We start from the raw sequence: 26,080 nt of genomic DNA, 5'->3' as shown, positions 1-26,080 counted from the left end.
TCGATGACGTAGGTGCGGTACGTCTCCGTATTACACTAGTGATGTGCGGTGACGTTCTGTACCACGTGGTCGATGACGTTGGTGGGCCCGTCCCCGTATTACAATGGTGTTGTGCGGTGACGTCACGTACCCCGTGGTCAATGACGTTGGTGCGGCCGCTATTCGTATGACACTAGTGATGTGCGGGAGTGTGTGGTGCAACGTACCCAGACATGACAGTCGTGCAATGGAGATGTGCCCGTGTGGCAACACGTACAGGTATGTTGGAGTTCGTTGTACTCACCTTCTGCGCCGTCGTCGGTTTCTGTATACGAGGTGGTGGGCGTACAGGATAGGGATGACACGGACGATGGCGTTCATGTCTTGCTTGTCATGTACCGGGTGCCGGGTTTGCCGGAGTGAGGGTTTACGGTAGTTTCGAGCTCTCGTAGCAAAAGAGCCGTACGGTGTGTGTCCGACACGGATCGTACTTCCTGGGTCGGAAGGCGCGGTCTATTTACGTACGGACGCTGCGTGGTGCGTCAGCCGACTGCAATTCGTATGGATTTTCGATTTGTACGGTGTTTTTTACGAGTCGTACGGAGGCACGCAATAATTTGTGATCGTACTTGCTGAATCGTACGGGGACGCCTACGGGTGCGATTCGTACGGGGAAAAACGCTCCGAACTACAATTCGGAGCGCTTTTTACCGGATCGGAATCGACCCCTAGGTGTTTTGTGGTAAATCTCCTGAGAGAATTTAATATGGAAATTAATCAGAGTTGCCTAGAGGAGGACATCCAAAGAGTACACAAGGATCCATTCACGAGGCGCCAGGGGATGATAAACCAAAGAAGGATTCTTGTGAACTTTAATTCTTACACCTTAAAAGAAACAATTCTTGCAGGAGCCCTCAAAGCAGGAGTCTTTAAAAAAGATGGATGGACTTTCCGTATTATATCAGATATTTTGCGTGTCATGCAGGACAGGCAATGGGAATTGGGCACATTTATTCAGGAATTGAGGGAGATGGGAGCTAACGCAAATATTTGATTCTCCGCCACGCTGAGGGTAATGCAAAACAATAAAATTTACAATTTCAGAGACCCAAGCGAAGTAACTACATTCATCGAACAGATTAAGGTACAACAAGTATAATTCTCAATCTTTCCGCCCAAGCGTAGTGAGAGAGTTCATATGAGGTATCCAACATCAGTATACCTCTAGTTTCAGGGAGCGTTCCCCTGGGTGGGGGGATCACAGGAAGGAGGGGGGAGACTCTCAAGAAAATGTAAATAAAGCACTTTCCCACTGGGTATGGGAGCATGTGGGAAAAAAGTGTATCAAATATATGGTGACCCAGTGAGCATACTTAACGCCGCACACTATTAACACCATTTATCCTGATTCCAATGCCGTATGCTCCAGATGTTCTGACCAAGATGCCGACTTGTTACACATGTTGTGGACCTGTAACATACTACGAGGGTACTGGGAGGCGATAGCACAAATACTGACAGAGATATTGGGTGACATGGGGCTCCACATGCTAGAGGTTTGTATCCAACAACGGAAGGGTTGCAAAGTTCATGCTAAATTTATGGATTTGGCCTATAGTTGGCCAAACGGGGCACGACTTGGAGATGGAAATCTCCAATAGCCCCCACTTTCCTGACTTGGAAGGACAAAGTGGTTAAATGGGGGCTAGCTGAAAGTGTGGCCATTCACACTGAAGAAAGTGGGGGTCTATGAAAAATTCCCATAGCCATGAGCTGGGACACCATGGGGCCTATTATGATGACGGGCTGGCAGTGGCGATTCTTCCGCAATCATAACTACATTTTCCCCTGCCATATTACCATGGCGGGGGGTACCGCGGCGGATGTAAAGTCTGTCCGCCGCTTTTCCGCCGGTCGGCAATCCGCACGAATGCCGGCCGGGTGGAAAAGGCCCACAAAATGGTGGTTGTGCCTTGCAGGCACCGCCATCCATATTATGATGCTGGCGGTGGGTATGCCTTTCCATGGCGGAGACTCCGCCATGGAAAGGCATACGATAAATCACTTTGGGGGCCCTTTGATGGCCCCCGGGGGCGTGGGTGGATGCACTTGGGTACCCCCCTTCATTGCCAAGCATAAGGTGGCAGGCACCACATGGTGCCTGTCAGGTTGTCCATGGCAATGCACATCATGCCACTTTAACATTGTGGTGGGTGCTGCTTACAGCACTGCACGCGGCAATAATAAAGATATTGGTAGTAAAGTTAGGACTCCTAACTTTAGGACTCCTAAACTGAGAAAAATCCTAACTTTAAGACTTTCGATATTCACAGAAGGCATTTAGGAGTCCTAAAGTTAGGACTCCTAACTTTACTACTCCTAACTTTTCTACTTCTAAACTGAGAAAAATCCTAACTTTAAGACTTTCGGTATTCACAGAAGGCATTTAGGAGTCCTAAAGTTAGGAGTCCTAACTTTACTACTCCTAAACTGAGAAAAATCCTAACTTTAAGACTTTCAGTATTCACAGAAGGCATTTAGGAGTCCTAAAGTTTGGACTCCTAACTTCTGTGAATACCAAAATGAGTAAGTGCCTTCTGTGAATACCAATATGGTAGTAAGTTTAGGATTTTGTATTAAGTTAGTACTGTGAATCGGGCCGTTGGTGCTTTTTAAGCGGGACTGACACTAACGCTTCTAGTAGGAGGGCAAGGACGATCGTTTTACTGGATGTCAAGAACTGCACAGTCGCTTGAGTTAATATTCTGATGAATATGTCACATTGTTTTGCTTTCATGTTTATTTAGCTTGTACTGTTGTATAACAGTACTATTGACTACTATGTCGAAAATGAATAAAATGTGTTAAAAAAATAAGGTTAAAAAAATATTGCCTAATTCATATACACTTAAGTTAGTGCTACTAGGTCTTAGCCAACTTGCACTGACATCAAATACATCTGCAGAAAGAAAACTGAGCTGGTGTTATATTTGAATAAGCTTTTCCACATGTATATTGTAAGAAATTGCATTACTGATTGAGAGGGCTGCAACACTACTCAAGCAGCAACCACAACCCTTGTCAGGGTGAAGGCACACGCAAATCCCGAATTAAGCTGTGCACAACCCTATGGTAGCTTGGCACAAGGTATTTGTACAAAATATCAGATTGGAAATATCGAGTTGCAGGAATATCGTAAAAAAATATGATACAAAAATATTGTGATGAAAAATATTAAGAATATTGATGTTTCAGGTAAGTAATACAATTTTCCATAAAACTGTTGTTAATATTGTTTTCAATAATATAGTTGATACATTTCGTTTTTTAATTATCTGTATGTGTGTTAGTTAATATTTTTTATAATTTTTTATTGTTTGTGTAGTTGTTAACATTATTTTGATATATAGTTTGTAACTTTAATTTAGTTACACATTTTCAACCAAATAGATTATAGTAACCTATATTGTTGTAGTGTGCTGGTAGGTTTGAAGAGGTGTAGGATGGAATATGAATTAATTCTAATTAATTATTAATGTATTATTAATTACTTAATTGATTAATAAATGTGTACATTATGTAAAAAATTAAGTACAATCTTAGGTGTTGGCCCCTGGGTCTGTATGGGTATAAGGTGGGAAGTTAAATAATAACTATTTAACAATTAATTAAAAATATATGATTAATAGTAAGGGATTCGAGGCCTGGGACAATATAGGCTTTTCAGTGGTGGGTGATCTCTGGAAAAAGGGAAAGGTGGTAAATTTCCCCCACCTGCAAACACAATATGGAATGGCACAGACAGAGAAGTTCAGATACCTTCAAATCAGACAGGCACTCCAGTCAGCCATTGCTGAGGGTACCGACCTGCGGGAGTCCTCCCCTATGGAAGATAGGCTTCTAATGGAGCATATGCCGGATAGGGCCACTTCTTTGGTTTATCGAAAATTGATCAACAACCTCCCTGACGTGTCGTCCACGCTAAAGCTGAACTGGTCCAGAGACGTGGGTGACTTTGAGGAGTCCGAGTGGCAGGAGGCCCTTTCATCCCCCCGAGAAACAGCAATATCCTCCAGCTTGCAACTGGTCCAACTCAAAGTTTTACACCGTACATATTACACCAGAACGACATTGTACAAAATAGGGTCGACCTCGCACAAATATTGTCTGAGACACTGCGGAGAGGAGGGGCCATTCTATCATACCATCTGGGACTGTAGATATATGGCAACATATTGGACAGCTGTTATGCGCACAATTTCCCAAACTGTAGAGGTTTCATTGGTGCCAGAGCCCCGTCGTTGTTTACTCAACGTATCGGAACCAAATGATCTGAATCACCGACAACAAGACTGGGTAATGTTAGGCATGATGGTGGCAAAACGCAACATTGCCTTGTTGTGGGGCTCGGAAAGGTTACCTACACTCTGCAAATGGTGTAAAGATATGGATGAAATGATGGTGGCGGAGAAAGCAGTGTTTATCCATCGTGGATGCCCCAAGAAATGGGAGAAGATTTGGGGGGCCTGGAATATGTTTCGTGGGTATATCTGTGGACCTCCGAGCCCCAGGGACTCAGACACTATCTCGGAGTGACACAGGTTGGACATGTGGAGGTGTGATCGGTTTATGTCTGGCTATGTATACTCCTTATTTGTAATTCAGGTAATGGATAAAGCTGCTTTGTACTTGTGATCCCCACAATTGTATAATACTTCAACTGAATGTATCACTGCCCTGCTTGTTTTGTTAATAACAATATTTTAAAAACAAAACTATATGATTAATTATTTAATTGATCAATCATTATGTATCTTGTGTAATATTTGTACTTTTAGGTTATAAATTAAATGTGGGGTGCTGGGTTTACAGGGGTATACAATGGGAACTTAAGTATTAGTCAATTAATTAATTAATTAATATTCAATTGATTATAAATCATGTTAATTGTGTTACATTTATTTATTTGAGTTATATTTTAAGTATGGGCAAGAAGGTTTGTGGGGGTATATTGTTGTAAGTTAATTACATAATAAATTGATGACAAATGTGTTAATTGATCATTAATGATTAATTTATTTACTAATGTAAATTGTTTTTTATTTTTAAATTTTTTGGGGCTAATTAATAAAGTTTATATTAAGAGTTTTGTATTTGTTATAAATTAATGAGGTTATGTTTCATATATGTGTTTGAAGTGAAGTACTTTCCTACTGTTGCACAGACTAGAGTGGGAATAGTCAATGGTGACCACCGTTCCCTCTAGGGCGGGCGCGCACCTCCCCTTACATCACCGCGCACCGACTCACTAGGAGCGCGCACACAGGACGTCGCGCCACAGAGTCACGCCGCCGGCCGCTTTGAAGAAGCGAGTGGCGGGAACATGACGAGTGTAGGTAAGGAGGCGGGGGGCTGGTGGCTATGTGGGAGCGCGGGGCAGACTGTGGCCTTTTGTTTAAATATTGCTGTTAATCGGAGCCCCTTCACAGGCTCCGATTAACATCAATACTTAAACAAAAAGCCACAGTCTGCCCGCGCTTTAATAACAAAAGCGTAGAGACAGTTTCCAAACACAGCGTGTTCTAAAGTACACACTGTGTTTGGAAAGTGTCTACGCTTTTGTTAGTAAAGCGCAGGGCAGACTGTGGCTTTTTGTTTAAGTATTGATGTTAATCTGAGCCCGTGAAGGGGCTCCGATTAATAGCAATATTTAAACAAAAGGCCACAGTGGGCAGTCAGGAGGATGGGGCCGCAGGGGCCCAGCGGCTGGGTAAACGAGCGGAACAGAAGGCAAGAGGGGCATTAAACAAGGAAAAAACGAGTGGGACAGAGGGCAGAAAGGCACAAAAATGAGTGGGACAGATGGCAGAAAGGCACAAAAACGAGTGGGACAGAGGACAGAAGGGCACAAAAACAAGTGGGACAGATGGCAGAAGGGCACAAAAACGAGTGGGACAGAGGGCAGAAGGGCACAAACACGAGTGGGACAGAGGGCAGAAGGGCACAAAACAAGTGGGACAGAGGGCACAAAGGCACAAAAACGAGAGGGACAGAGGGCAGAAGGGCACAAAAACGAGTGGGACAGATGGCGGTAGGGCACAAAAACGAGTGGGACAGATGGCAGAAGGGCACAAAAACGAGTGGGACAGATGGCAGAAAGGCACAAAAACGAGTGGTACAGAGGGCAGAAGGGCACAAAAACGATTGGGACAGATGGCAGAAAGGCACAAAAATGAGTGGAACAGTGGGCAGAAGGGCACAAAAACGAGTGGGACAGATGGCAGAAGTGCACAAAAATGAGTGGGACAGAGGGCAGAAATGCACAAAAACGAGTGGGACAGAGGGCAGAAGGGCACAAAAACAAGTGGGACAGATGGCAGAAAGGTACAAAAACGAGTGGGACAGAGGGTAGAAGGCCACAAAAACAAGTGGGACAGATAGCAGAAAGGCACAAATTAGTGGGACAGAGGGCAGAAGGGCACAAAACGAGGGGGACAGAGGGCAGAAGGGCACAAAAACAAGTGGGACAGAGGTCAGAAGGGCAAACAATGAGTGGGACAGATGGCAGAAAGACACAAAAACGAGTGGGACAGAGGGAAGAAGGGCACAAAAACAAGTGGGACAGATGGCAGAAAGGCACAAAAACGATTGGGACAGAGGGCAGAAGGGCACAAAAATGAGTGGAACAGAAGGCAAAAGGGGCACAAAACAAGGAAAAAAAACGAGGAGGGCAGAAGGCACAAAAACGAGTGGGACAGATGGCAGAAGGGCACAAAAACGAGTTGGACAGAGGGCAGAAGGGCACAAAAATGAGTGGGCAGATGGTAGAAGGGCACAAAAACGAGTGGGACAGATGGCAGAAGGGCACAATAACGAGTGAAACAGAGGGCAGAAAGGCACAAAAACGAGTGGGACAGAGCGCAGAAGGGACCAAAAACAAGTGGAACAGAGGGCAGAAACGCACAAAAACGAGTGGGACAGAGGGCAGAAAGGCAAAAAACAAGGGGAAAGCGAAGTGGAACAGAGGGCAGAAAGGCACAAAAAACGAAGGGAAAATGAAGTGGATAAAGCAGAAGGGCACAAAAACGAGTGGGACAGAGGGCAGAAGGTCACAAAAAAGAGTGGCACAGAGGGCAGACGGGCACAAAAAACTAATGGCACAGAGGCAAAACACAGATTACAGAAATATAGGGGCAGCTAAGAACAGAAGGCAGAACAGGCAGAGAGGCACGGGGCAGCGAGGGGAACAGAAGGGAAAACTGGGCAGAGACACGGGCAGCGAGGGGTACAGAAGGAAAGACCGGGCAGATAGAGCACAGGGACAGCGAGGGGAACAGAGGGAAGAAAAAGGGGCACGGACCACGTACAGGCAGCGGGGAAGACAGACAACAGCAGTCAGAGACACAACAATGAAAATACAGGCAATACAATAAATTTGCAAACTGCCTTGAAGAGCATTATTTTGGCTCTGTATGTGTGAAAATGCACCATCTTTTCACTTTTTAAAGTAAACGTTTTGAGTGCCATTTGGCGCCGCAGACACGCACGGTTTGGTTCCTGGCACACATAGCCATGGTTGCAGCGCAGAGTCCCTCTACTGCCGCACACAGAGGAAAAAAATTAGAGGGAACATTGATGGTGACCCCTCCAAAGTCCAACGCTTTCCCTACTGTTGCACAGAATGAGTGAGAATAGTAACTTTCACCTCTCCGAATCCCCTCTGTTTCCCTACTGTTGCACAGGCTGGAGTGGGAATAGTTAGTTAATTTTTTTACAGGAGAAAGAATAGTGTGCAGTGTCAATTACTGTGAAATATGAAGAAATAGTTGGTTATAGTATAAATAGGAATAGTGTGTGAAAACCGACTGGTATAATTGACTAGTTCACAGGTATGAGAACCAAGCACAAAGCAAATTCATTGAGACAGAAAACACTACAGTAAAAACTGTGGAGAAAAAGCAAGGGAAAAGGGGTACTCCCTAGAATTATGTTAGGTCTAGAGGAGGGAGTGGCAAACCAGCAGCAAACAAAGAAAAAACCTCTATGGTGACCTATATTTCTTTATACATGAGCAAAAACATTACTTCAAAATTACATACATGATGCTGCAAGAAACATGAATACATACACTTAGACTTAGTCTTGATATTTTATTTCTTTCAATTATTTTCTATCATTTTCAAAACAGTTTAATTTTATCTCATTTTTTTGTGATTATTTTATCAAAATTACTATACAGTGACAAGGTAACATATGTGCAAATCATTTAAAATGCAAGAATAAATCATTCCTGAACATAACCCCTACAATACACAGATACAGTAATTTTCACTCTTACCAACATTCATACATAGCCTCTCTTTCATTCTAGTGGTGCTAACATACCTAACATTACACAACAGTGAGAAAAAATGAAAAACAGGTAAAAATGTCCTCTGGTGGACTCCTCAAAATGTCGTTGAGACCAATTATATTTAGACCATTCTTTTTTTGAGTAAAAGTTCTTGGTCTTTTTTGATCCTTTTATTTGCTTCTCCAAAGTCTGAATTGGTTTGTGCGTGAGGGTCTCTGGTGCGTACGGCCTACGTACGTTTCGGTGATATAGTTATTTCACTTCACCTTCTTCAGGGCCAACAAAAAGACTAGACAACAAACAGGTACATTCATACTTTTGAAACCAAGGGGTTCTCTTTGTCTGTAATGGGAACATATGTACCATAGTTAGTTTCTGAGCATCTCTGAAACAGCGCTTAGTCCGACAATTTCAATACATTTTAATAAATTTTAACGTGCTTATTGCTCTCCTGTGCCGAAGACACACAAGATAGGTCTTGATACTCAGTCAAATTCTTTTAATTACAGGTCCTACAGTCATTAGAAAGTACCTGCATGGAGCCGGAGAAAGCACTACAGTCATATATCAAAACCTGACCCTATACTGAGGAATTACTATTTCCTAGGTATATATCCAACCATTTACAGAACATATTCTAATATATAAGACATACAGGCAAAATAACTAATTAGGTTCCTACGTGCTTTTAATTGCAGGTCTGTACTTTTGCTAATAGGACCACAAAAATAGCGGCCAGTGATACTATTTTTCCAAAACTTCGACATAGACAAAGGTAGCTATAACTTGACCTTACTTACTATCAGACAGCTCACACTATACCACTATGCATGTCTTGCATGTATACACATGTCAGCAAGCATATAAGGTCCCAAATATTCTTTTCGCCTTCTTTCTGCCTATTGTCCTTATACTCTGGGAAGCACATCATTCTATGTATTCTCTCACAGGCCTTTGTATGACTCTGGGTATTAAGGTATCTAACTTCACATTGCACTTCCCCACCCGACTACTTTTTAGACTACGGCACAGGAGAGCAATAAGCACGTTAAAATGTATTAAAATTTATTGAAATTGTCGGACTAAGCGCTGTTTCAGAGATGCTCAGAAACTAACTATGGTACATATGTTCCCATTACAGACAAAGAGAACCCCTTGGTTTCAAGAGTATGAATGTACCTGTTTGTTGTCTAGTCTTTTTGTTGGCCCTGAAGAAGGTGAAGTGAAATAACTATATCACCGAAACGTACGTAGGCCGTACGCACCAGAGACCCTCACGCACAAACCAATTCAGACTTTGGAGAAACAAATAAAAGGATCAAAAAAGACCAAGAACGTTTACACAAAAAAAGAATGATCTAAATATAATTGGTCTCAACGACATTTTGAGGAGTCCACCAGAGGACATTTTTAACTGTTTTTCATTTTTTCTCACTGTTGTGTAATGTGTTAGGTATGTTAGCACCACTAGAATGATAGAGAGACTATGTATGAATGTTGGCAAGAGTGAAAATTACTGTATCTGTACTTTATATATAAGTATATATGTTTATATAGTATTAAATGTTATTTAAATTTATTTAATTTACATTTGATTATTTTTTTAATAAAAATATTTAAGGTTTCTATGTTAAACTATATATATATTTAAAAAATGAGATTTTTTTAATGTTGTTAATGATATTATTGTGAAATGCTATTTTTAAAAATATTTTAAGACTTACCTTTAGAGGTATAGGGAAATTATTTGTTTGTACTTCATATTTTTGACACAATAGCTCTGTGTCTCAATATTGTCGTGATCAATATTATGTCAGTGATCCTAGACCCAGAGCAGTCAGGCTTTTTTAGTGGCAATGTGCAAAGTATTTATGCAGTTGTCAAGTGAAAAAACAACACAAAACTATTCACACAATAATGTGGACATATGGAGCAAAATGTAACAAATAATTTGCCTCCAAAACAACAAAAGTCCAATCAGTAGAACTGGATACATGAAGTTTTTAAAGATACGTGGAAATAGTGCCAAAAAGCCCAAAGTGCCTCGTGCAGCTATCTGGTTGTGCGAGACTGGGGAAAAGTCACAATTTCAGACTGATCACGATGGAGTGTGGGTCAGATACAGGGACCAGGTTAGTGCCACTGACAAGTTACCTTCTCAGTCTAGTGCAAAGAGTCTTGTTCATGGTGGAGGTTCAGTGAGGAACAGGCAAGTGTTGGGGGTGATAGTCAATTTAGCAGGAAGAGCAGGCCTGTCATCACAGATGGTTGTTGCTGCAGCACAAAGATCCTGTTCACATCGCAGGTGGGCGGGCCAGCTGGAGCTTCACAATGGCACTTCCCGCCAGCAGTCGATGCTGTAGCGTGCAGTGTTGGGTTTACAAAACTTTGCGTTGTCGGGCAGTGCGAGTGACAAGGTTTTGGCCCGTTTGCAGTTGCAAGGGGCCCAAAACCTTCAATTTAGCTTCCCTGAGGGCACACCAAGGGTCTAGGACCTGAGAGGTACCACTTTGGGTTCAAGAGGTTACTGCAGCTGGGTTCTGGTTCAGGTGGTTGAGAGCCTGCTTTGTCCCTGTGGCACTGAACAGGAAGCCCCAGACTTGCCCTTGGAGTCACGTTGGGACTCCTGGGTCGAGTGCAGTTCCAATTCCCCTGACTCAGGCAGGTGGGCTGCAAGGCAGCAGTTCAGCAAGGCAGTAGTCCAGCAGGGCTGCAGTCCATCAGGGTGGCAGTCTTTTCAGCAGTCCAGCTGTCCTTCTTCCTGACAGAGTATCCATAGGTCCAGAAGTGTACTAAAGAGTTGATGTTCCAGGAGGCTTGTTTCCGGTTCAGGGAGGAACTGGCTTGCCAGTATGGCTGGAATGTTCCCATGAGGGAAAGGGTCAGGATTGGTTTGCAAATGGGTGGCTCCAAACTGGGGCGGCATAGTAAGCAACAGAACAATGGATTTAACCCAGATCTCTTGACTTGTGGTGAACGTTTGATTCATTCAGCCTTCCGTCCATTATTTGTTGCCACAGCAACTTTCTATAAGTGGCATTTCAAAATTGTAATTTTAAATGTGACTTTTTCAGAAGAAAGGATTTTTTATTACAATACCAAAGACACCAAGCATGAATTGGTTTCCTGTTCCCGTTTGGAAGTTACAGTTTATTAAATGTAATAAGGTCACTGCAATATTGTCCTGTGAGAGAGGTAGGAAAAGACAAATGCAGTAGAGAAAAGCACATTGAAGAGTTGTTCACTACCAGGACATATAAAACTAAAAGGTACATGTCTACATTTTTAAATACACTATAATCTGCACACAAAGCTTTCCCGGGCCTACTGTAGGGGTGACTTATATGTATTAAAAAGGAAGAATTGGGACTGGAAAAAGGTTTATTTTGCCAGGTCGAAATGGCAAGTTAAAATTGCACACACAGGCTGCAATGACAGGCCTGAGACATGTTTAAAGGGTGGCTTAAGTGGGTGGTAAAATCAGTGCTGTAGGCCCACTGGTAGTATTTAATTTACAGGCCCTGGGTACAGATAGAACCAGTTTACTAGGGACTTATGAGTAAATTAAAAGTGTTTATTGGGATTTGTAAGTTTTCCCGCCAGTCCCTAATAATCCTGTGTGGGGTCCTCCTTCTTTTATAACGTTTATTGGGTGTAAGCCAGTTTTACCATGTTTTAAGGAGTGAACACATTCAGTTTAGCACTGGTTGGCAGTGGTAAAGTGCACAGAGTTCTAAGGCCAACAACAATGAGATCAGCAGAAATGCCTGAAGAAGGCAAAACGTTTGGGGAAAGACCACAACAGGTCTAACATATATAGATCTCTGTGTTTGTTTTGATTTCAGAAGATCAGTGAACTAGTTGCCTAATCTGTGGTCTCTGTATTAATACATGATATTAATTTCTGTCCATCACGAGGAAACCATGTCCAAAATGTTCCTTTGTTTGTAACTTCCAGGGTACTTTGCTCTAGCCTTTATCCTAGGGACCATTCATTAGTTGAACTGTCTATTGTATTTCTGTATTACAAAAGCATCATGTAATTTACTTCATTTACTGTGCACACCTCATTAATTAATATGCAGTTGAAGTAGGTGTTTCTATATTCAATTGGATGTATTTTATTAGAATATTCTTTGGCTTACTAGAAATATATATTGCCAGTTCAGTCCTGTTATGTCACAACTCACCACTGAATTTGTGTGTGTTTTATGTCTAAAACACTTTAAACTGTGAAGTTTGGGATATGTGCCAGACTGTAAGGATTGCAGGCTGGTTCCACAGGAGCGTCAGGAATCCGAAGAGTAGTCCGCAGCCTTCCCCTACGGTCTTCCGACTCTATCAAGCACTAGAGTACGAGAGACACGCCAGGGGAAAACAGGGAAACAAAACAAGGAAAGCAGGGGGGAGACAATGATGGCTGATGGAAATCTCCAGTAGTGAATATGGGGTACTTCAATGAAGGTAACAGGAAAACAGGTAGGCTGAAATGACAAGAGGAAACAAAACACTCTAGCTCTACTCCAATTAAACGGGATATTAATTATACATGTACATAAACATATCACGTACCCCAGGTTCTTAATATGACGCTGATTTAGCAGATGAAGGTGGAAGTAAGGTACAGCGTCTGGAGCTATAATAAGGATGACACAGTTATGGAAATGAGTACTATAGGCTAGATGTTGTATGTTTGATAGTACTCTAATCAACCCCTCTCTTACTTCGACTATCTTGGAACTGCCTTTGAAGACCCCTTCAATACTGTCTGGTACACAAAGAACCTTCCATTCATCTCTTCTGCAGATGTCTTTATGAATTGCCACCATCTATGAGAACCAAACAAAATCTATACAGTCTATTCACCTGTAGCAATAATAAGGCAAAAAAGATTGGTAGCGTATGAACGCTCTTACCGTGATTCCCTGTAGTGAGGAATAGAGGCACCCACCCTGATCCACGCAAGAGTGCCACGAAATACCAAGGACGGGGTTTCCAGTATAATAGAAAGTATAGTGGAAGATCCTGGAAACAGGGACCTTGCAGGTAAGGTGGGGACAGAACGGGGACAGGAAATAATAAGGAGAAACCTAACTGACTAACTATGTAAAGAAGAAATGGGGGATACACCACACCGGACAGCGGAGCACAAACCCGGCTGTCAGGTGTAAAAAGAAATACTGGGAAACAAAAGGAAGACTAGTCCCACCGGATGGCGGAGCTAAGCCCGGCCGCCGGGTGGAACAGAGTGTCAGCGCAATACTAGGAGGTTCACAAATGACGCTGTGAACGCGTTCTCCGCAAAGCAGAGAACGGAGCGGTGCCCGGCCGGATGGCGGAGCAAAGCCCGGCCGCCGGGCGAGGCACAAGGAGAAGGGGAGAGGAGAGCTAAGAATACGTTCTCAAACTGAGATATGCCCGGCCGGATGGCGGAGCAAAGCCCGGCCGCCGGGCGAGGCACACAGCAGAGTATGCCTGAGGCAGAAAGGCGCTGCTTAAACAAAAGCGTAAGCGAGCCCACTAATAGTTGGTGCAGGGGAACGCAAAACGCTTAACAGCGGACAACAGCAACACAGAACCAGGAACAACGAAGTCAGGAAACAGGAACAGGACGGAACCGGAAACAAGGGAAGCTTGACGCAGGAACGTGAAGCGTCGTTCCCTGTTTCCTGGTTCCTTACATACCAGGTTTCTTAAAGGGACAGCGTAGGGGAATGCCAAAGCATGACACAGACTTTCTTGAACTTTTGTTTGATTATTTTTGCCTTTCCAACTGTGCAAACTCTACACTAGCCTGTCATATGAATTATAATAAGTAGTTTCTGGCTTTCCCTTGCAGGCAGACTCTATGTCGGTCCAATTACTAAACTGTGATTCCTTCTGGCTGTCGGTCCAATTACTAAACTGTGATTAGTTCTGGCTGCTTGCTTTCTTCAGAGGTAAACCTTATAAAGACTAACTAACCTAATAATCATCTTTTTTAATAAACCAATAAGGCTTACCTTGGAACTCTGTTTCGTATATGTTTATTTGATTGGCTTGGACTCAGTCCTATGAAGACTCAGATAGTCCTGATCCTACACATAAACCCTAATAATTATTTTAATTAGAGCATCAGAGTTCACCCATATCCATGTAGCTTTTTAAAATTTTACGAAGAAGCTCTATTTCAATTGTAGAACCCAGTGAATGGTGTTCACATGCATTCCCTGAATAGTTTGTTTGAAGCGCTGAGCATCCTAAGGGCCTGAGGCTTTAACTTAACACCAAATCTCTCCAGCTCCTACTCACCACAGAGACCCACGGTGTTTTACTCACTGTCAGGTTCCTAACAAGAGTTCACTTTTCCCTGTTCACTTTACGACTTTGCGTTTGTGGCTCTGCCTCTGGTCCCTGTGTGTCCTGCCTGCCATCAGCTCCCCAAAGGCTCCATACTCAGGATTTATGAATGGGATGAGGTGTTAGGAGAGATGAGGTGAGTCATCTTACACTCATCCTCACTCACTGGACCCAAAGCTAATGTTCACCTTAGGCAACTGAGGAATTTGCTCATCCTCAGGTCAGTGAAACACAATTGCACTTTTATGACTGTGGGATCCCTTCTCATCTTCAGATCATTGACATTCCTGAGCCACCTTTTGGTCTCCTGAGGCTTTTGCTCACTCTCCGGGGCCCCAAATGCTCCAATAATACTCACTCCCACATCTGTGGATGTACACATCCTTTGGTTGTCACACAGAAGCCTCTCTCCTCAAGTGCATAGGATACTATGGGGTTTCACATAGCATTATTAATGATAACTTTTGTACTGTGAGGAGAGACATTAACGTAATGCACTAAAAGTGGCAAGAAGCTACTTGTACTTGGGTTTTTCATTATTCTAGATATTGCTTGTGCCCTTGCTCTCATGCATGTGTTTTCTCTCTCTCTCCATCTTCCCTTTCTCTCTTTCACACACATACACAGATCAGAGAGTTAGGAGGTGTTTGTTGCTTACCACTCTTACAGTACTTCCCACGGCCGTAGAGATCCTCTGTCAGGTCCAGGTCCTTGTCTTAGGGCTTTAGGTTACCAGGTTTTATATTCGTGGGTCCTGTAGTGCCAGTTCCATTTGGGAGGGCTGAGAACAGCAGCATGTGGATTGGATCACGAGATAGGGTAAAATGGGGGATGAAGAGACGGGAAGTGGAAGTTGGGAGTTTAGATAGCAGAAAATGTGGAAGCCGGACATGGTGGGGTGGAGGAGCCATGGAGGGTTGAGATGATAATGAGAAGAGGGGAGGGAGACGCATCACTACGGAAGACTGGCTAGAAAAAATATCCTAGGCAGGATATGTAAGTGACAAGGTGTGTTGGAATGTGAGGAGGGAATGAAAAAGAGGAATGAGGCAGGAACAAGGAATGAGAGGGCTACTCCCCCTTGCACTGCAGTTTAGCAACGGGTGCAGAAAGCTGAGAGTAATGCCCTTGGTTGAGATGTGATGGTGGGAATTAGAGGGAATTAGAGTTGGGGTGTGGGTGAGAGGGAAGTGCTGAGAGGACATAACCTTAGATAAGAGACAGGATGCAAGGATGTTCAGAAGATCTAAAGCCCTTGTTGAAATTATTATAGGTGGCGATTGCATGAAGACTAGGTGCAAAAAGTGTACCAGATAAAAGAGGTAAGCTGCATTGTTGTAACCACATACAGGTCTTTGGTAATGAGCAAGGGCATAGGAGCAGTGCATGAGACAGAAGGGAGGTCCCATGGAGTGTTGCACAGCAGTGCTTCCCCTGAAGGGGCATTGGAATGAATTGCCCTGGAGGTTATATTCAGGGACAAAAAGGTGCTGCCATGGAGCGATGAAGACAGAGGTATGGAGATTGATTGAATGGGACTTATTAATCATAAGGAAAGAGACGCACACTGAAGCATGCGATCAAGAGAAGAAAAAAGTAAGATTACCATTTAAGGAGTTATTAAACTGATAGGGTCTCGCCTGATGCTGCAACAAGGAAAGAATATGGAATGTGGACTTAGTGGATGTTTTTAAGTTCTTCCAAGATGGCTATGGGCAAAAGAAAGCTCAAAGGAGAGAAAAGGGGACTGCTAGGGAGGTGCAGGGTGCCAGTTAGTTTTGAGACCCGAATGTATATGCCACACACTACCTTAGGGTTTGAAATACATGAGTGCCATGTCTCTAGGGAGAAAGATGACGATATTAAACTCAGGAGCACTATACTCATTCTGCAAATATCGAGTGACCAGAGCTTGTATCAGTGGAACACACCACAAATGCAATCCTAAAGATTTAATAAGGGGACCATGATGTGCTCTTTTCAGATCAAAAAGGGCTGCCTCACTGATACCTTCTAATCCAGGGAAAACCCCAAAGTCACTGTGGAGTCTGTGCGGTTACAATTATGAATCACACATCAGCCCTTCATGTTGTCTCAGAGTTCAGTTCCTTTATTGTTCTTTCCTCAAAACCAGCTAGTCAACAAATGTTTAATCTGGAAAAGTTCTGCCATGACTGCCACAAGCTAGGAAACATACATAATATATACAGATAATAAGAAAAATGAGCCTAATACATTACAAAGCCTGTTACTGGCATCGAGTTCACAATCATAGTTCTTCCTCCACACATCTTGTGGGTTAAGAGTAATAGAATACATTTCCTTGTCTGGAGCTGTGAAGGTCACTTATGACCTTAAACAATAACCATGCACAATTAGTACATATGGGTGGCAGAGTCAGCTTCTTTGAACAGTCTGAACAGCAAAACCTTCAAAGAGACTCAACACCAACTAGCCTGCAAAATAAGAAATACACCTGCAGAGGTGACACACATTCGGAGTGTATTACAACTGTTTTATTGAAAGATAATCTGGGGCATGGGTACTCACAAACATTTTTCCAAGCCAAAAGAGTATAGTCCGTAATGTGAATGCGGGTCTCTTTGATCCGGGGGGGGGGGGAAGTTTTCAGATGGGTTTAAGATGGGTGTAGGGGAAGCGAAGCTTATACATCTAATGATTAAAGTGCACAATATGACACTATAACACCTGATATTAATCTTTACCAAATTGTGTGATCCTGGGCATTGTTTTATTTCACTTTCCGTCCGTTTTCTTCATTAACAGAGGACCTCGAAATACATGACTACAGGATGTGCGCTGTACAAAAAGGAAGGTGTTCCAAAAGTTAAACAGTGGAGGACACCCTAGTTACTTCCCTTCTTTAGCACCAGCTAATGTTGAAATACATGCTTGCCTGTTTAGTTAACATCTTTTGTTAGTGCTGAATCAGTTCAGTTCATTAAGTCTTTATTTCGAATAAAATTCATAAAAGACAGCATACAGTACATGAAATATGAATAAAACAGCATTCAAAAGCTCATTTAAAAAGTTATTAAACCATTGAAAAGACTTTGCAATAAAAAATCCTTCATACATTATCATTTATAAAATATTCAAATTCCTAATACGGATCAACCATGCCCCGCCTAAGAACTTGGCTACACTAACCACAACAAGCTCAGATCTGATGGTACGAAGCTTCCACAGGGCTTCGAGGTATCCCCTACTCCCCAGTCTACTACATAAGGGTTTGAGCCATTTTAAGCGCAGGGCTCGATAGGCTGGGCAGACAAAGAACAGATGACCAATGCTTTCCACATGATCCGGGCACCAGGGACACTTGTTATTTACATTCCCTGCCCACTTGACAGTAAATGAGTTGATGGGGAGTGTCCCGACACGGAATTGATGGTACAGTTTCCGATCGAGGGTTTTACAAATCACATCCCAGTAAGGCTCAAGAAAAGGTGTCAATTTATGAGTCAAAAAGTACCCTGTTAAGTTGGTATCTAATGATTGGGTGACTGCAGTTGATTTGACAGATGCCCAAAACAGGTCTTTAAAATCTTGTTTGGAGGGGAAGATGGAACCCCCCGGATTAGTCCACAGCTGGTAAAGGCCCATTTCTAGCAAAATGTGTTTGACTTGATAGTGCTGAATCAAGTAAACAGCAGCCCAGTTCTGCTGTCGACCAGGGGGGCGCATGTAAAGGTCAGGAGTGCCGCATGCGAGGCCCGGGCCATACTTTGAGTATCAATGATCTAGGGCCTTCCAACCAAACGCAAGAAGAGTGTAATTCGAGGCTTACTAAGTGCCCACCTTGTTGATCTAAATTCTGACCAAACCGTAAAGGTCGAATACTAGCCACAATGTTCATGGGTGCTGTAGGATCATTAACAGATGTACACGCTTCAATAGCAAATCAGTATATCAGTTTAAAACACTCATGTACATTTATCCTTAACCTGTCTGTGCCTAAATAATATCACTTCTAGATAGAATGTATGTGTTTCCAACACCGATAAATCCTCCAGTAGAGTACATCACATGACACAAGTAAACACAAGACACAACACCGAGATCGACAGGCGCATAAATGATAGTTTACCATCCTCATTAGATCCTAATGAATCCCCAGTTATGGGTGCCTGGATTGTACGTGCTTCACACAGTCAGTCAGACGACCATAGCGTGGGCTGCTCCAAGTCACAATGTAAAAACCCAAGGGCACTGACATTAAAGTCTTTTCTTAGGCGTTAACGGAAACCACAAGAAAAAGGCAGCGCTTAGAAGATCTGTCTACTACCGATAGTGAATCTCTTCTGGGTAAACCGGAAAGCTGACCAAGCGCTATCGGTTAACCACCTCAAGTCTATGGTCATAAGCACACTAATCAAAAGCCTACCAGACTCACGTGTCGCTGCCATTTTAAAGTGGAGTCTCTCTTGCATCGTAGTCCTCGGAGACGTTTTAAGGCATGGGCGAAGTGGGCTTTGGCCCAGGGCCCCACACTTTCAGGGTGCCCCCTGGCTTTGGCCCATCGCCTTACCCTTTCAAGGGGCCCCCTGGCTTTGGCGCAGGACCCCATCCTTTCAGGGGCCCCCTGACAGAGCCAGATCCGGTCTGCAGAGTCTTGCACTGATGACCTTTAATAACTCTTAAATGTATTGTTTTAAATATCATTTTCCTTTCATTTATTTTTAATGCGGATGATGTGTGAGAGTCTAATTCAGGCATTTTGCAGAGAAAGTGTTTTTGGGTTTCATGCAGCATCCACTATAAAGTTTCTTAAAGATCAAAACAGGACCTCAGATATTAGACATGGGAGGGTGTCACAGAGATTACTTGCAGTAATATTAGTGAGCTGCTGCTATGTTAAAACATTGAAAATACACATCACTGTCCCTGAATATTAGATGTAAACACATGTAGAATTTGGACGAGTGTGACTTGCTCTGCCAATGACCTGGCCAAAGAAGGCATGAAAGAGAGGATATTGGATCATACATTCAAATCTGTTCCTAATAGAGGCCCTCAAAATACGTTTGGCCCAGGGCCTACAAAATCCTTAAAATGTCCCTGGTAGCCCATCTAACAGCATAGTGTATAATCCCTCATCACCCGGAATATGCAGCACACGGTCCACTGTTAGTTATAAAAATAATATGACTCCTTATTTAAAATACGTTGTATTCTAAGTATCAGCTGGGGAAGAGAATGCGACCGATCTCTGACAGATAGTCATACCACCTACTGTTACAATTGAAGTCATAACAAAGCAGTGATATTACCCAATTGTAGAACATTAGTACTCCTACACCAGGCATCAGTTTGCAACCACAGATTTTAAAAAGGGAGCACATTTCCCATATTTGAATATGTCTATTTTTTTACCTCCAAACTATACATCCCTGTAGTAGCCGGGTTCATGGTGTTGCATCATATTTACTAAATGTTCAGTCTATAAACGTCATACCTACAAAAGTGCCTAAAATCCATCAGATAAGGGAAGCGAATATTTTAAAAGTATTGTGTAGTACACTCACAGTAACAGTGACAGTAGCAGGGGCGGCTTTAGGCTCATGGTGGCCCTGGGCAGGGAGCGTAGGTAGGGGGCCCCGGAAGAGGGGGTCCGGGCAGGGCGGAGCCCCCCGGAGCTCAGGAAGGGGGTCAGGGTGTTTGGAAGTGGAACAGAGCCGGAGGCCGCCAAATCCCTGCATTGAGGGCTGCCACGCAAATATGTATCCATCCTAAGAGGATTATTATATTAAGGATATATATTGACGTGGTGTCCCTTGGGGTTTGGTGGCCCTGTGCAGGTGCACAGCTTGCACATGCCTAAGGCCGGCCCTGACAGTAGACCCCTGTATTACCTATTCCGTGCCATGAGAGATTATACCCTGCCATGCTGGATGGGCTATGATATCCACTTTAGGATGGCAGCCCATCAGAACCCCTTTCTGAGGGCAATGGGCAAGCAGGGGTTACTGGTCCCAACCATAGGCGCTGAGCCATTTTACTCTTGACGTTGTGGAGCCCAACCTACTATGGATTCTGAGCAACTGGGACAAGCATCCCATCACCACTTGAGTCTCAGGGTCTGAGCAGTACTAGTCTCCCTTGGGAGAGGCGTGGATTCAAGGTAGTGAACACTGGTTCACAATTCAAAATGCGAGCAGCAGCAGCAATAAATCACTGTCTGGTGAAAAACTCACTTTTATTTAAAAAGTATTTTATTTCTACTGTTACCCACACAGAGATGAATATGACCTTCATAAACAACTACACAATACCCTGAAGTGAGTGCTCTAGTGTTTCCTGCCAATTCTCTGTCCCACTTCCTCAAGTTGTAAGCGATAGTGGTTATTCCCCATTTACTATTGGCAACATCCAGGGCATGCCCCACTAGCAATCTGAGTTGATACATTTCTGCACCTCCTTGACTCCCCTTCTGATGACTTTAAGAGTTTCAGTGCTGCAGTGGTAATTAGCAGCAAGTTGCCACAGGGGTGACAGTCCTGAAATAAGTCTTTCCCGCACCATGTAGGAGCAGAGTGACCGCAGTTCAGGCAGTAGAGCGGCAGTAGGAGATTCAGGAGAGTTAGCTGCAAACAGCACCAAGCACTCTGCACACAGCAATTGGACAGTCTCCACATGCGGTTGCGCCTCCTCAGCAATTCACGGCGGACCTCCTCTTGTATGCATGGGTTGCCCACTTCGTTCTGCACACAGGCAGCGACCTTACTAGCAGGCAGGCACTGATGCTCCAAGCTCCATGGCAGGTGGTCTTGGATTCCCTGGGTGGTGTCCCCTCACCCAGCAGGGAGACTATCAGACCTTGGCTCCCAGTCCAGGTCACAAGCAGGAGTCTTGCAGAGTTCCCATCCTCACACAGCTTGTCTAACTGCTTGGGAGATTAATGTTTTTGGGGATCTCAAGCTCCTCTTCTCATAGTCCATTTCCAGACACCAAATGTAATTTAGAGTCTTAGGGGGTTGTTAGGATGGCGGGCGGACTTTGTTCACCCGCCATCCTCCCGTGGAATGGGACCGCCTGCCATAGGTGCGGGGGTCCCGTTGTAGAGATTAGGATGCACCCGCCACACTGGAGGGCGCATCCTGCATTCCTGACATTGCGGCGGGTGGACGCTGCACTCAACTCTGCCCGCCACAATGCCAGGAACAAAACCAACAACACGGGTTTGGCTTAAGCGCAGTAAGGCTGCGCCAGATATATGATCAATAAAACAATTGCCAATACTGCTCAACTTGAATCAACTTTTCATATATATAGTGAGCACCCAATCTCTCATCTATATAGACCACTCGTACAGTCTAGAATTTAATCAGAGAAAAGCTTTTTATTTTTTTGTTTTTTTTATTTTTGCCTAGAATTTGAGTTAATTTTTCTCATTTGACGAAAGACAGGCTTTTTTTATTTTGCATTATGTTTTAAATCAAAGTAACCTTCATTTATTTAGGAAGGCATGACGTGCACTTCCATGCACAACATGGCAGGCACCTCGCAGTGCCTGCCATTTTGTGCATGGAACTGCAGGGGGGTACCATGTCGACCAGGCGGAAAAGCGGCAGTCGGTCTTTCTGTCCACCGCGGACCCCCCAGCCATTGTAATATGGCGGGTGGTCTTTGCTGCGAGGATGGCGGGCGGATCACCCCTGCCGTGCCGGTGGTGACTACCGCCGGCTCAGCGAGGGCGGTCCGCCCACCATCCTAATGAGGCCCTAAGTCTTTGAAGTTTATGTTGGGTGTCTTCTTATTTTGAAGTGCCCACTCCCCTGCCTTCTTCTTCCTCTTGAAAGCAGTCAGTCACAGCAAGAGTGACTCCAAAGCTGATAGGCCCGCAACATAGGCCATGGAGCACCTGGATGCCAGCCACAGTGATATATGCACCAAAAGGTCAAGTCAGGGCCCTAGCCATACTCTTTATGATTCTCTTATCAGTCCCACCTTCTTCCTGAGATTTTCCCAGGCCCAGTCCTCGTGATATTTCACTGAATCAAAGAGCCCTCTTTGAAGTGTATAAGGGAAGCCTGACTAGTAACTCTCCAGTGTTTGATCTACCCAGCTTACAGGAATGCAGCAATACACAATTCTGTGGGGGGGGGGGGGGCGATTTCTCTACCTCCTCTCTCTGTTTCGCCATGCAGGCCAAAATGGATCCCAGGGCTCTCTATGTATTGTACCATACACACACAAATACATGTGCATATAGTCAACCTAAACACACTGCACAGCTCTGTGCCCTTAATATACTGTACCACTCATAGGCACAGCAACATCCAGCACATACATTTAGCATGCACACACTGCACATTACTGCATCCTTCCTGCACTGTAGCAGTCACACGCACTCATACATCCAGCATATGCATTACCATGCATACACTGCCCAGCACTATATTCTCCGTCAATTGTACCACCCTTAGGCACACATACACCCATACACCTATTGCATACCACTCTTGCGTTGTGCAACACTTCACCCAAACTGATGTAGGCCAAGGGTGAGTTAAGCACAGATCAGCAGAACTTTAAAAATGGGTAAGCTGTAGGCCTCAAGCTGGTGACAGGTTAAAAAGGACTTGTTCACTCCTATTGATCCCTACTTGGAATGCTGCCGCAACCACGCTCATGGTGCTTAAATCCTAGTGGAGGCTGTATGCTTCCACCGCTATGAGGGTAGAGCCCTGGACACCCGTCCCATTCCAACAAGACTGCAATCAATGAGACCGGCCTATTTCATGGTGCCCATGCGTGATACATGTTTGCCTAGGAGAACATGAATTAGCATTAAGGATCCAGACATCAGTAGGGTACTCGGGGCAGGTGTGCATGTCTATTCCCAAGCAAAGGAAATATCAGTTGCAAATGCAGCGATGCCCGCTTACGCCACCTAGTGATGGAATTATCAGCATGGCACTTGCACACATAGTATCTAGATGGCGGTAGCATGACACACAGAAGTTGTGTATGAATTGTGATATAGGCACAAGTTCAGGATACCTGTACGTATGAGTGTTTCAAAAAGATATATTGATTTGCTGCTAATGTGTCTATTTCTCTTGATAATCCTACAGTACGGAAGAACAAAGTAGCTAGTATTCAACCTTTATGATTGAGTCAGAATTTGAATTAACAAGGTGGGAACTCAGTAAGCCTTGAATTGCACTCTGCTGAGCTTTGGCTTGAAGGCCCTAGATTACCTTTCAATAACACGGGTGTAATACAGTCAGAATGTGTGTCAACTCTGCAGGTGTCTTTCTTATTTTGGAGATTATATCTTTTTGGGTCTCTATGAAGGTTTTGGTGTTCAGACTGTACAAAGAATCTGATTCTGCCACACATATGTACTACTCATGCATGGTTATTGTTTAAGGTCATAAGTGATCTTCACGGCTCCAGTTGAGAGAAAGTATTCTATTACTCTGGAACCTACAAGATGTGTGAAGGAAGAACTAGGATTGTGAACTCAGTGCTCGTGTTGGGCTTTGTAATGTATCAGGTTAATTTTACTAATAGTCTGTATATATTATGTAAGTTGCTGAGCCCTGAGGAAGTCGTGGTGGAACTTTTCTAGACAAAACTTGTGTTGGCTAGCTGGTGTTGAGGAAATAATAATAAAGAAATTGAACTCGGAGACAACGCGAAAGACTAGCGTGGGATCCTTGATTGTGCCCACTGAGAATTTGCAGGGCCATACTCATGCTTGAGGGATGTGGCAGTCTCATGGTTCTCTGTTTAACATATCAGGAGAGGGGATCTTACTTTCGTATGCAGGCAAAGCTGTGTCAAAATGAGCTTTTACAGACTGTGTGAGTTAAAACAGAAAAGAATAAACCTAATTTCTAATAGAATGTAATATATAGCATTGCTACCTTAGTCTCTCTAGTGCTGTAATGAATGGACAGTGACTGTTTTCAGTTCATACACTGTACATAGAAGCCCCCAATGAGTTTTGTCAATTGCAGAGCCTAGGTGTAAAGTACTCCGTACATTTTTTAAACATTTTTTGTAGATTTACATGGCATAAACTCGAAGGTATTGGAGTGCTTTTCATGAGCACCAATTTTTACTACCCAAAGGTACATTCATTTTATAAGGTACGAAAAGATTGCATGCTTTTCCCAGGATCACAGCATGTTGAGCCAACACCTAGACTTGAATTTGGCTCCCTGGTTCCTGATTCGACATCTCTGGCTGTAATTGCAGACCCTCTCCCACATTATCTCACTTTAGAACTATAAAGGTTTAACTTTTTGTCTTGGCAGTGTTTATGAGAAATAACTAGGCACGAGTTGCAGCCACCAGATCCATTAACAAACACCCTGCAGCACACACACCTCTGGAGTCTTGCTTATTAACATAACATGGGTTATTACTCTAAATATTTGCAGTTCCCAACGTTTTATGAACAACTGAATTATTAATAGCTATTCAAGTGTTGAGTCTATTACAGGGGACTATCAGGTGATTTCAGAAGTACATTCATGGCATCAACACTGCATGTAAACTCAGTCCGCAGACATGTTAACTCATCTTAACCATTAAGTTATAGATTACAATTGGCAAGTGAAGTATTCTCTTAACGTTTCTAAACATCAGCTCATAGGCTTAGGTCACACATTAATTCTTATCATCACCCTTAACATGACATTTCTTCAGATTTGAACAATCTCCTTAACATCTTAACCAAACGACAGTATTAACCATTGAGGATTTATTTCTAGATATTTATTCTATCAGCTCTGTCTGCCTCCTCTGATTTCTATTTTAAACAAGCATTTGCAATGCAATAGGTCTCGCATTAGGAAAGTTTGAGCTATTGGTATTGTAAATGACAAATTTTTTATTTATGTGTTGGTTTTGAAAATAGCGAAATTAATAGCTTTGTCATTTACAATGCCAATATGTTTAACTTTCTCAAATGTGACACCTATAGCATTTGTAATGCAATATGTGTTGTATTTACGTGACTTAGGTGTATTGATCGGTGATGTGCGCTGCGAAGGCGAGACCTAAAAAGGGGTGTGATGGAGGTATAGTGTAAATAATGTGCATGACCTCCTGGGTGCATCAACATGTTTCGAGGCATAAAGCCTCGTCTTCAGGACGGGTGCACAGATCCCTACCTTACTCACATGTGAAAGTACCATACTGTTCAATCATAAACACTGTTTATGTGTGGAATAAAGCCTAGTGTGCCTACTATGGTACTTGGCCTTGAGATGATTCCTCAAAACAATCTGTAAAAAGAACACAAAGAGAACGGAAAATGAGCAATTCAAGGTGGCACTCACGGATAGTGGTCGTGACCTGCAAAAGGTGACTCATATAGTGTCCTAACACAATTATCAGTCTATGAGTGCAGTGTCTGTGCCCTGTAAA

At 43.4% G+C, this 26,080-nt stretch overlaps 1 protein-coding gene across 3 annotated transcripts in view; it reads left to right on the top strand.

Moving 5' to 3' along the window:
• The window catches only part of LOC144754687 (protein-arginine deiminase type-3-like), a 584,450-nt gene that overhangs the window by 213,973 nt on the left and 344,397 nt on the right, over window positions 1–26,080 (top strand). The window contains exon 1 of one of the 3 annotated variants that reach the window (XM_078642809.1): window positions 14,172–14,271. The exons of the other annotated variants lie outside the window; for them this stretch is intronic. The gene's annotated coding sequence lies outside the window, so the exon portion shown is untranslated. Of the gene's footprint in view, window positions 1–14,171; window positions 14,272–26,080 lie in introns of those variants that run through there. 3 annotated transcript variants of the gene reach the window in all.

Source organism: Lissotriton helveticus, chromosome 5_1 (genome assembly GCF_964261635.1).
Source record: "Lissotriton helveticus chromosome 5_1, aLisHel1.1, whole genome shotgun sequence".
Lineage (NCBI taxonomy): Eukaryota > Metazoa > Chordata > Amphibia > Caudata > Salamandridae > Lissotriton > Lissotriton helveticus.
The sequence above is the reverse complement of the archived record's forward strand: the minus strand, read 5'-3'. Positions and strand labels throughout refer to the sequence as shown.